Source organism: Cricetulus griseus, chromosome 5 (assembly GCF_003668045.3).
Source record: "Cricetulus griseus strain 17A/GY chromosome 5, alternate assembly CriGri-PICRH-1.0, whole genome shotgun sequence".
In the NCBI taxonomy this organism is placed as follows: Eukaryota; Metazoa; Chordata; class Mammalia; order Rodentia; family Cricetidae; genus Cricetulus; species Cricetulus griseus.
This window is the reverse complement of record NC_048598.1, coordinates 74718117-74729046: the sequence shown is the minus strand read 5'-3', so window position 1 is coordinate 74729046 and position 10930 is coordinate 74718117. Positions and strand designations below refer to the sequence as shown.

Here is a 10930-nt window from a genome sequence, read left to right as displayed (position 1 = left end):
GAGCCGCACTCACATTCGACATTACAAGATGGCGCTGACATCCGCTGCCAGATCAAGTAAACAACATTGGTATGCATGTGCCCAGTGCTTTTCCACTGCTTAGCCCCGCCTATTCCATGGCGTCATACAGTGTGACGAGTCATCCACCTATCCCAGCTGTACACGCATCGCTCAGAGTTTGTGAGCCTTTATTAGGGGACAGGATTCTTGGCTCGGTGTCTCCGATTTTGTAAGCTTATGCTCTCTCTCTCAAGACACATAAAAGCTTTACTGCAGAAGGATCTGAGTGTCCTGTATTGTTCTTGCCGGCAAGACAATCGCTCGGGACAGGATAGATATGTAAATATGAGTAGTAATTAAGAATAAAATAATAAATAAAATTAAAAGCCAAAAATACCACAGCAGCCTTCTCAATGATTTCAAATTTTCTTATTTCAAATGATTTTCCATTTCCCTTTGTACAGTGTATAAAATCCTACCCTTTTGTAACATACCCAAACACCTGTCTGAAATATAAAATCTTTAGTACCTACATAGATGAGTTAGAAGAATATGGTTTATTAATTGGAAGGAAACAATAGTGTTATGTTATACTTGGTTAATGTGATAATTAGCTTTTGTCAACTTGACAGAAACTAGAGTCACCTGGGAAGATGGACGATCAATACAAAAATTGCCTCAATCAGAATGTCTGTGGGCATATTTGTGGGGTATTTTCTTGATTAGTGAATGATATAGGATTTCCCAAACCTCTGTGGGTAGGTCTATCCCTCAGCAGTTGGTCTTGAGTTAAATAAGAAAACAGCTGAGCCAGCCATAGAAAGCAACCTAAATCCTTCTCCATTTCTACTTCACTTCTTGCCTTCATTTCCCCACCTTAAGTTCTTGTGCTGACTTCCCTAAAAGATTGCCTGTAAGCTGTATGCTAAAATAAGCACTTTCTTCCATGAATTGCTTTTGATTATGTTGTTTATCACAACATCTGAAAGTGAATTAGAACAGTGAGATACATGAAATATTCCATTTCTGATATGAAATTTGTAGAGTATTTCTCTTTTGTAATTCATAATTTGCAATAATAAGCAGATGCAATAAAAAATGAAGAGAAGGCCTAAGGCTATGATTGATCAGGTAAAGCCTCTATTTGTGAAAGCCTGAAAACCCAGGTTAAATGCCAGAAACCCACATAAAAAGCTGGATTTGGTGACACACTCCTGGAATACCAGAACTGTTGATGAGAAGAGCAGAAGTAGAGAGAGAATATCTGAAAAATCATGAATCCGTGAACCAGGAGTATGGAGGCATAATAGCAGAAACATCATCAAGTCAGGAGAGAACTCACTCCCAAAAGGTGACTTCTTAATCCCACCATGTGCTAGTGTGCTTCATGATTTGTGAGTGAATGCACACACACACACACACACACACACACACACACACACACACACACACCCAAAATAACATACCTGACTTCACACTCACATTTATGCACATATTCATACACATGTGTACACACAGGCATTCATATAATCAGACACATATTTTTTTAAGTTGTCAACCCTTTGAAGTAAAAAATCACTTGAAGACGCCATGGAATTTTGTTTCCTATGCATATTTATGCTTATTTTTGTATGTAGGGTACTTTTTCCCTAATAGAAAGGTATGGGCTGTTTAAACATTTATGTGTTTAGCCCAAAGATATGAAAATACATGCATGAATAAATAAGCTCTTGAATACATTTCAGGAAGGAAAAAACGGCAGCAATGATAAGAAAATGCTCAAATATGCATCTTGGACATGGCTATTACTTGCCATGCTCATTATGAATCAAGGCTCGAGGTAAATAAATGTACTTAGGGACTTAAGGGTCTGCAGTGTTAGCCAGACTGTACTGGGACTTGTTGCTATTACTGACTCCTAGATTACTAAGAGATTTGAAAGAAGTGTAAAAAGTAAAAGATCAACTATAAGGTAATATTCTTTAATTTCAAAATGCTAAAACTTGTATAGATCATATGTTGTTTTGTATCCATTCATTAATTCATTCACTGCAGATAATATCCTTCCATCTTAAAACATGTATGCTACATATTTTTATTAGTTTTTTCTTTGATTGAATACAGATATGATGAGGCATGTATCCTGTTAAATCACATGTTATTCATAGAGTCTCTTGTGAGATGAATTATTGAGTAGGCACCCTAACTTATTTCAACATTTTATTTCCCAGCTTAACTTTACAACATCTGAAAATGTCAGAGATTGGAAATTCAGATCTTCAATCTGACTCTTGTAATTCTGACAGTTTCATGTTCCTGGGAATGATCACTTGTTAGTGTTAATCACTTGTTAGGGTTAACCATGGCAATTGATAAATGTCCTCTCTGTCACTGGATAAACCGTAAATGATGGAAAATATGGCTTCTTATTTTATTCTATTGTAACACACATTCTGGTTTTTCCTAATCAAAATTCATAATGGATAAATTGTTATCATGGTCTTTTTTATGTTGAAAAGTGTATATTTGGAATTAGCCAACTGGACTCAGTTTAGATGATCCCAATTTTGTTGGCAATATCCAGAGCATCATATTCAGGAGCCAACCAAACATATTCCTTCTTCTCTCCATCACACCTTATGGGGGAGTTGACTTTGGCCACATCAATGTCATAGAGCTCCTTCATAGACTGTTTGATCTGGTGCTTGTTGGCCTTGACATCCACAATGAACACAAGTGTGTTGTCTTCTATCTTCTTGATGGCTGACTCAGTGGTCAGGGGGAATTTGATGATGTCATGGTGGTCAAGCTTGTTTCTTCTTGGCATGCTCTTTCGAGGGTATTTGGGCTACCTCTGGAGCTGCAGGGTCTTGAGCTGCTGGAAGGTGGGTGACGTGCAGATCTTCTTTTTGTGGTTATGGATACCTTTCATCACTGCCTTCTTGGCTTTCAAGGCCTTTGCTTTGGCTTCATTTTTGGGAGGGGCCGGAGCTTCCTTCTTGTCTTTTTTAAGCCCCAGGAGTCAAACTATTATAAACAGAATCTGCATAAATTTTCATTTTTTAAAGATTTATTTCTCTTTATTCATATTTAGTTTTATATCTGTGAAGAAGGGTGTATACTGAAATGCAGGTGCCTGCAGATCCAGAAAAGAGTGTCAGATCTCCTGGAGCTGGAGATGAAGTTGTTTGGAGATGGAGTTTTTGTGTGTTTGGGACCTTTTCTTGAGCTTCTTCTGGTTTTATATGGATATATGTTGCCAGAGGATGGACACCATATGTAGGCATAGCTTTTTGTCCCACCAGCCAGATCCCAAATAACCACACAGAGACTTCTTATTAACTATAAAAGGTTGGCCATACTTTAGGCTTGCCATTCATTAGCTCTTATAACTTAAATTAACACATACTTCTTATCTATGCTCTGCCACTGGCTGTTCAGTACCCTTTTCAGCATGGCATGGTAATCTTGCTTCTCTCTGCATCCCTTCGTGACTCCCCTGACTTATACTTTCTTCTTCCCAGCCTCCTTTTAGTCTACCTCTTCTGCCTAACTCCTACCCAGCTATAGACCAGTCTGCTCTTTATTAAACCAATGAGAGTACATATTCACACTGTACAAAAAGGATTATTCCACAGCAGTTTTGAGTCAACAAACATGAGGCCTGGGAACTTGAATAAAGTTATCTGGAAAAGGAGCAAACTCCATTTCTCTAGCCCCATTTATCTAGTTTTTCTTAATCATGTGACCTTGCACGGGTTACTTTACATACTTACATGTCCTGTCTGGCAAATGGGATTAAGTGTCTATAGACTAAGGTAACTTCAAGGATGAAATGAGAAGCTGAGAGATGAGAAGAGTCTCTGATCTGTTGTCTGGCAACACAGATAACTGTGTAAATACTTTGTATCCTTCCTTTTTCTTTTCTGTCCTGAGATCAGGGATTGTGAATATTTTCCTCTCACATTCTAATCCTTGTTGCAGTTATTAGCCCGAGAAACTGAAACCATTGGGACTACAAATATAGCTTATGTGGTAGAGTGCTTGCCTTGTGTGCACAAAACCCTCCATTTGATTCCTGCTACAGGTAAATATATGGTTGTACAACTCTGTAATCACAGCATTCAAGAGGTGGATGATCAGAAAGTCAATGTAATATTTTGCTATGCTCTAGGGTAACTGTCTTAGGCAGTGTTTCTACTACTGTGATGAAACACCAAGGAAAAACAATCAAGTTGTGGAGAAAGGGCTTTTTTGGCTTTCACTTCAGTATTGAACTCAGGAAAGAAGTCAGGACAGGAACTCAAAAAGGGCATGATGCCAAAATGGGAGCTCATCCAAAGGCAATGGAGGTGAGCTACTTATTGGTTTGCTCCACATGACTTGTTCATCCCACCTTCTTATATAACCCAAGACCACCAGCCCAGGGATGGCAAAAATCCACCATGACTGGTCCCTCCCTTATTCATCATTAAATGCAAAAATGTCCTATAGCTGGATCTCATAGAGGCATTTCATCAACTGAGGCTCCTTCCTATGATGACTCTAGCTTGTGACACACACACACACACACAGACACACACACACACACACACACACACACACACACACACACACACACACACACACATCTTTCTTAGTCTTGTTTCCTGATGTTGTGATCCAGTCCATTATAAAAGCAGTTAGGAGAGAGAAGGTTTAATTGACTTACAATTCCAGGTTTCATGCTGTAGCTGCAGGGAAGTCAAGGTTGCAGAATTTTCAATCAGCTAATCATATTGCATCCATAGTCAAGAAGACAGCAATAAATTTAATGCATGTAAGCTGGTGCTCATCTCTCTTGCTTCATTTATATACCCAAAGATGACCTGGGAGATCTTACCAATCAAGTACAGTAATGAAGATCATCCCATGGGACAGTTCAGAGGCTATTCTTGGGTGATTCTAGATTGTGCGGAATTGACAACACTCAGCATCAAGCCCATCTGGAGGCAGCTCTTACTCTCTGTGCCCATTTGCTTCAGCTTTCATTATACACAGATGGAGATCTTTCTGCACACCAATATGCACACATTTCTAACCTTGTTCTGCCAGAGCTGAATAAACAACCATGTAAGGTAAATGGATCAATAAAGCCATTTAAGTGAATAGCAGTGGACAGTCCCCAACAGCATGTGTTTTGTTCTCCTGCTTCCTACCCATGACTCAATTGGTCTTATCCCTCCTCAGTCTGGCCTTCATCTCTTAGAACATGTACTAAGAAAACCTTGGTATCTTTGGGACACTGGTAATGGGAGAGACACAAAATCATTGGCAAAACAAATGGGACAATTCCCTGTGACCCTTTCCATGGCTTTCTACTTGTATCATCTAATTCTCTGACATACACCTTAAACTCCAGCTCTATTATTGATACAATTACATTATTCCTTTTTCCAACTTTTTTATTTGAATTAGAAACAGGATTGTTTTACATGACAATCCCAGTTCCCTTCTCCCACCCTTCCTCCCCAAACCCCACCAACTAATACCTTATCTGTCACATATCTTTTTTGCTCCCCCTGGATGGTGAGGCCTTCTATAGGGTGTCATCAGTGTCTATTGTATCCATTGGGGTAGGGCATAGGCCCACCCCAGTATGTCTTGGCTCAGGGAGTATTCCTCTATAAGGAATGTGCTCCCAAAGTCCACAGCTAGGCTAGGGATAAATACTAGGCTTCTATAAGAGGTCCCACAGATTTCTGAGGTTTCCTTACAGAAACCCATGTTCCTGGGTTCTGGATCAGTCCCATTCCAGCTATCAGACTGGGGAGAAAGAGTTCCCAGATGTTCTGGTCAGCTGTTTCTGTGGGTTTCACCAGACATTTCATGTTGGAGAGAGTGTGGAGAAAGGGGAACACTTCTCCACTGCTGGTGGGAGTGCCAACTTGTACAGCCACTTTGGAAATCAGTATGGCAACTTCTAAAAAAATGGGAATCAGTCTACCACAAGATCCAGCAATTCCACTCTAAGGCATATACTCCAAAAAATCACATTCATACAACAAGGACATAGGTTCAACCTTGTTCATAGGAGCACTATTTGTAGTAGCCAGAAACTAGAAGCAGCGTAGATGCCCCTCAACCAAAGAATAAATAGAGAAAATGTGGTACATTTACACAATGGAGTACTACTCAGTGGAAAAAAAATGGAATCTTGAAATTTGCAGGAAAATGGATGGATCTAGAAGAAACCATTCTGAGCGAGGTAACCCAATCACAAAAAGACAAACATGGTATGTACTCACTCATATGTGGATTTTAGACATAGAGTAAGGATTACCAGTCTACAATCCACACTGCCAAAGAAGCTAATAAACAAGGAGGTCCCTAAGAGAGACATACATGGTCCCCTGGAAAAGGGGAGAGGTTCAAGATCTGCTGAGCAAATTGGGAGCTTGGGAAGAGGGGGGAGCGAGCTAGGAGAATGAGAAGGAGAGAAGAAGAGAGATGCTGAGGACATGAGGGAGCAGAAAGTATGAGTCAGGGGAAGAATACATGATAATAAGAATGGAGATATCGTAATAGGAGTCATTTTTGGTTTACAGAATAATCAGACACTAGGGAAATGTCTGGAGATATACAAAGATGACACCAACTACCTATCTCAGCAATGGAAGAGAGGCTACCTTAAATGACCTCCCCTGATTATGAGATTGATGACTGACTTATATGCCATGCTATAGCCTTCATCCAGCAGCTGGTGGAAGTAGAAGCAGACACCCATAACTAATCACTGAACTGAAATGGAACCCAGATGCAGAGAAGGACCAGTGAGGAGCACAGAGGACTAGCCCAGGCTGATGAAACCTACAATTATATTATTCTTCCCATGGGCGGGTGGGTGATGTACAGAACATACAACACTTCTTGAAGACATGAATAGTGTATCTTAAAATCAACAGGAAATGGGTGTTTTTAAAATGAGCTAGTGGGTAAATGCTTGCTGCACAAGTATAAGAGCCTGCACTCTAATACCAAGCAGCCATCACTGGGTATTGCTGTTGTAACAAGAGGGTGGAGAGTTGGGTCAGTTGACTTCTGGTGTCTCCTTGGCCAGCCTGCCTACAGAAAATGAGGAATTAAAAGTTAAGAATAAAATTTGCCTTCAAAAACAAAACATTATGTCCTTCCCTCCAATTTCTCATCCCCTTCCTATTATGTTGCTCTCCTTCTTTCCTTTAAGTCACTGTGTGTTATTTCACCTCATTTGACAGGCTCACACCATGTTCCTTTACTGGTTCCTGATATCTATGGTTATTCCAAATGAAACACACATATGTCAATATTCAAAACTAACATTCACAGATGAGATGTTTGTCTTTTTATGTCTGGCATACTTCATTCAAAATGATTTGACCTTAGGGGAGTACTTTCTGCTACTATTCTGCAAAATGGACATGGTATTCAGCAGGCTCCTAATAGTTATGCTCATCCATAGATTAGAGTATCTATAGTAGATAACAATTGAGACAGAGACTCATGCCTAGTCAAAGTGCAAAGAATAAGATAATATGGTGTTTAGACCTAAATGGGACATCTTTTTTTTTTTTGGTTTGGTTTTTCGAAACAGGGTTTCTCTGTACTGTTTTGGAGGCTGTCCTGTGTTGCCATAAATCTTTTTGTCAAAAGCCGCCTGAGCCCCACTGCCAAGTGTGAGCTTTATGCCAGCCGCCTGCCCGAGTTAGGCCCAAATGAATACACAGAAACTTGTATTAGGTACAATGCTGCTTGGCCAAAGACTAGGATTCTCATCTGTTAGGTCAGTCTTAATTATCTTAAATCTATATATTTTATAAGACTTATCTTATCGGATGCCTTATTGGCGTCCCTCCTTGCCGGTGGATCACATTGCGCCACTGGAGCAGGAGCAGAGAGGAAAAGAGGGCCCTCCCTGTTTCTCCTTCACTTAAATATGAGTCTCCTTGCCATGTCACTTCCTGCCTGGATCAGCACTTCTCTACTACATTTCCCAGAATCCCCTTTGACTCCTAGTCCAGTCTACGTGCCGTCTCATTGGCCAAACAGTATTTTATTTAACAATCAATAAGATAAACATACACAGTATATTCCCCATCAGTCCTGGAACTCGTTCTGTAGACCAGGCTGGCCTCTAACTCACAGAGATCCTATATGGAACACCTTTAACACAGCCCTTACCAAAAGGCTCTGAGATCTTCATAGAATAGGGGTGGAAAGATTAGAAGAGACCAAGATGGTAGATGACTACAATGAAACAATGTTTTATAAACACAACTGTGCAGATACACATATGAACTCACTAGCCAGTGTGACAACATACACATGATCTGTGCAAACTCAGGGCAGATTAAAAACCCTGGTATGGATGAGGAAGGTGGGCATGAAGTCTCAGTCCTAGGTGAGGAACTTTTAGTAACTGATAGCTGCCTAGACAAGGGAAGTTAATTTTCCTTAAGGTTAAGGTCCTGGAAGATCAACCTTGTTCCATGGGATGCTCTCACAGTGAAAGAGTATATGGACAGCAAAAATTGATCAAATTAAAAAAAATGAACATAAGTTGGATAGGAATGGAAAGAGTGGCTATGACAGGAATTGAAAGAGGAGCATGAATACCATCAAAATTTAATTTATAAAATCCTCAAAGAATTGCTAATATATTTTAAATATTTATTGTAAATGCTAACCTTTAAAAAGTACTAATTTGGAGCTTGACAAAGGGAGACATTGGCCTCTGGCTTAGATATATTTGTGCACAGACAAGTGTGTATGTACACACACACAGATTCAGTATCATGAACTGGACTGACCAATACACTTTTCTATCTTTTACACTGATAACATTTATGCCCAGTACTAAACACTAGAATATGAACAAAATGTAAATTATGCCCAAAGTACCAATATTATCAGTTGTAATTAAATAATCATATGTGCTACATACTGATGAGTATGAGTGATCATCTCTGAAAGTATGCTAATAAGGTAGTTGATATTCACTGAATTCCTTCTACATCCAAAAGAAAATGATATCTATTATTCTGCTTTTGAATTTAAACTTGCATTGCCTTGTTTCTTATTCAGCTGTTATTATGAAGAGTTGCTGATTTGGTCTCCCATCCTTCAAATGATGTATTGAGGTGGTTTCATTTCTGTCATTTCCTAAATGGGACATTGTATCATGACAAATCTATGTGCATGTTAATTGAGAACTTACTGCAAATATAATTAAAGCTAATGTCAGGTGCTGTTATTATCATTATTATCATTGTATTTATTATTGTGCAGCTGTATTTGAATATAACTTGATCCTTTGAATAACCCCATAAAGCAGGTATTATAATCAACATCATTAATAAGGCTCTTTTCCCTTGAATACTTATACAGTATTTTGTGTTCCAGGTTTGAAATTAGGCCTTCCAAGTTTAGATCTGGATTTCTTCATTAGTCATGGGACTTCACTAGTTTTTTTTTTTTCTGATAGAATCATATGGAGTATGTAGCACTTATAATACAAAATCCTAAAGAATGTAAGTAAAAACATGCATATGGAATTTACCCAAAGATAGCTCTTAGTGAGCTCTTGTATTTTCTTCACCCTCTGCAACAAGTGAGATCACATATAGAGTGTATTTGCAGTCCTGGTAGCCAATGGTTGGCTTAGTTCTGAATGCTTGTGCTTGTGCTTCTTATCTTCTGGTATACAAGTATTTTGTGAAATGGTTCATTCACACACACACACACACACACACACACACAGATATATATATATCTATATATCTATATAGATATATATCTATATATATCTATATCTATATCTATCTATATCTATCTATATCTATCTATATCTATATCTATATCTATCTCTATCTCTATCTCTATCTCTATCTCTATCTATATATATATATATATATATATATATATATATATCAGGGGGGATGCAGTTTTATGGTAGAATGTTTACCTAGCATGCATATAGCTCTGTTTTGATCCCCAATGGTGCATAAAGCAGGTATGATGGTGTAACCCTGTAGAACTTTCACCTGTGAGGTAGAGGCAGAAAGATAAGGTATTTTATTTCATCCTTGCCTCATAGGGAGTTAGAGTTCAGCCTGGGTTGTCTCAAAAAGAATTAAATTGTAAGTAAAAAAAATTAAGATGAGGGGAGTTTGTTACTTTATGTAAATCTTTAAAAAACATGTCTGTAGTTTTTGATGTGGGCAGAGACAATTATGATTTTAAACAAAAGTTCGGGCCTTTAAAAATGGAGAAAATGTTCACACTGTGACTTCATCTCAAATGAGTTCCTACTTTTGCCTTTTCAGAAACTGATTTAGTTTCATTCCTGTTTCTCTGATAGAATATCCTAATCAAATAAGCAACATAAGGGAGGAAGGATCTTTCTGGTTCACAGTTTCACAATCTTTCCTTTCAAGGAAGGTGAAGCAGCAGCGACTTGTGCTTACTCACTTTGTAGCCACAGTCAAGAGCAGAGACCAAATACCTCTTGAGCCTGCACATGTCTGTCTGCCTCCACAGTCTTTTGAGTTCATATGTGCATCAGTCCTATTGTGTTTGGAATACACTGGTTCCTTAGTGTAATCCATCACCTCTGACATTTACAATCTTTCTGTCTTCTCCTCTGCATGGATCCCTGAGCCTCAAGGGATCAGCCCCTGCTGCCTTCTCATGCAATCCAGGGTCCAGCCATTGAAATGATGATGCCAACACAGTATGATTCTGACCACTTCAAATTACCCAGGCAAAAAACTGCACAAAGTCATGCCTACAGGCCGAAGTAATGTAGAAAATTCCCCATTGAGACACTTTCTAGGTAATTCTAGACAACATCCAGTTAAAGCTAACTATCACAGCTGCCTAGTTCCCTTCTCCCTTCCTTAGCTTAGAGATT

General features: G+C 38.9%; 1 pseudogene; it reads right to left on the bottom strand.

Annotated features, from left to right (window-relative positions):
- Positions 1-2551: 2551 nt before the first annotated feature.
- LOC113835941 lies at positions 2552-3484 on the bottom strand (annotated as a pseudogene).
- Positions 3485-10930: the final 7446 nt, after the last annotated feature.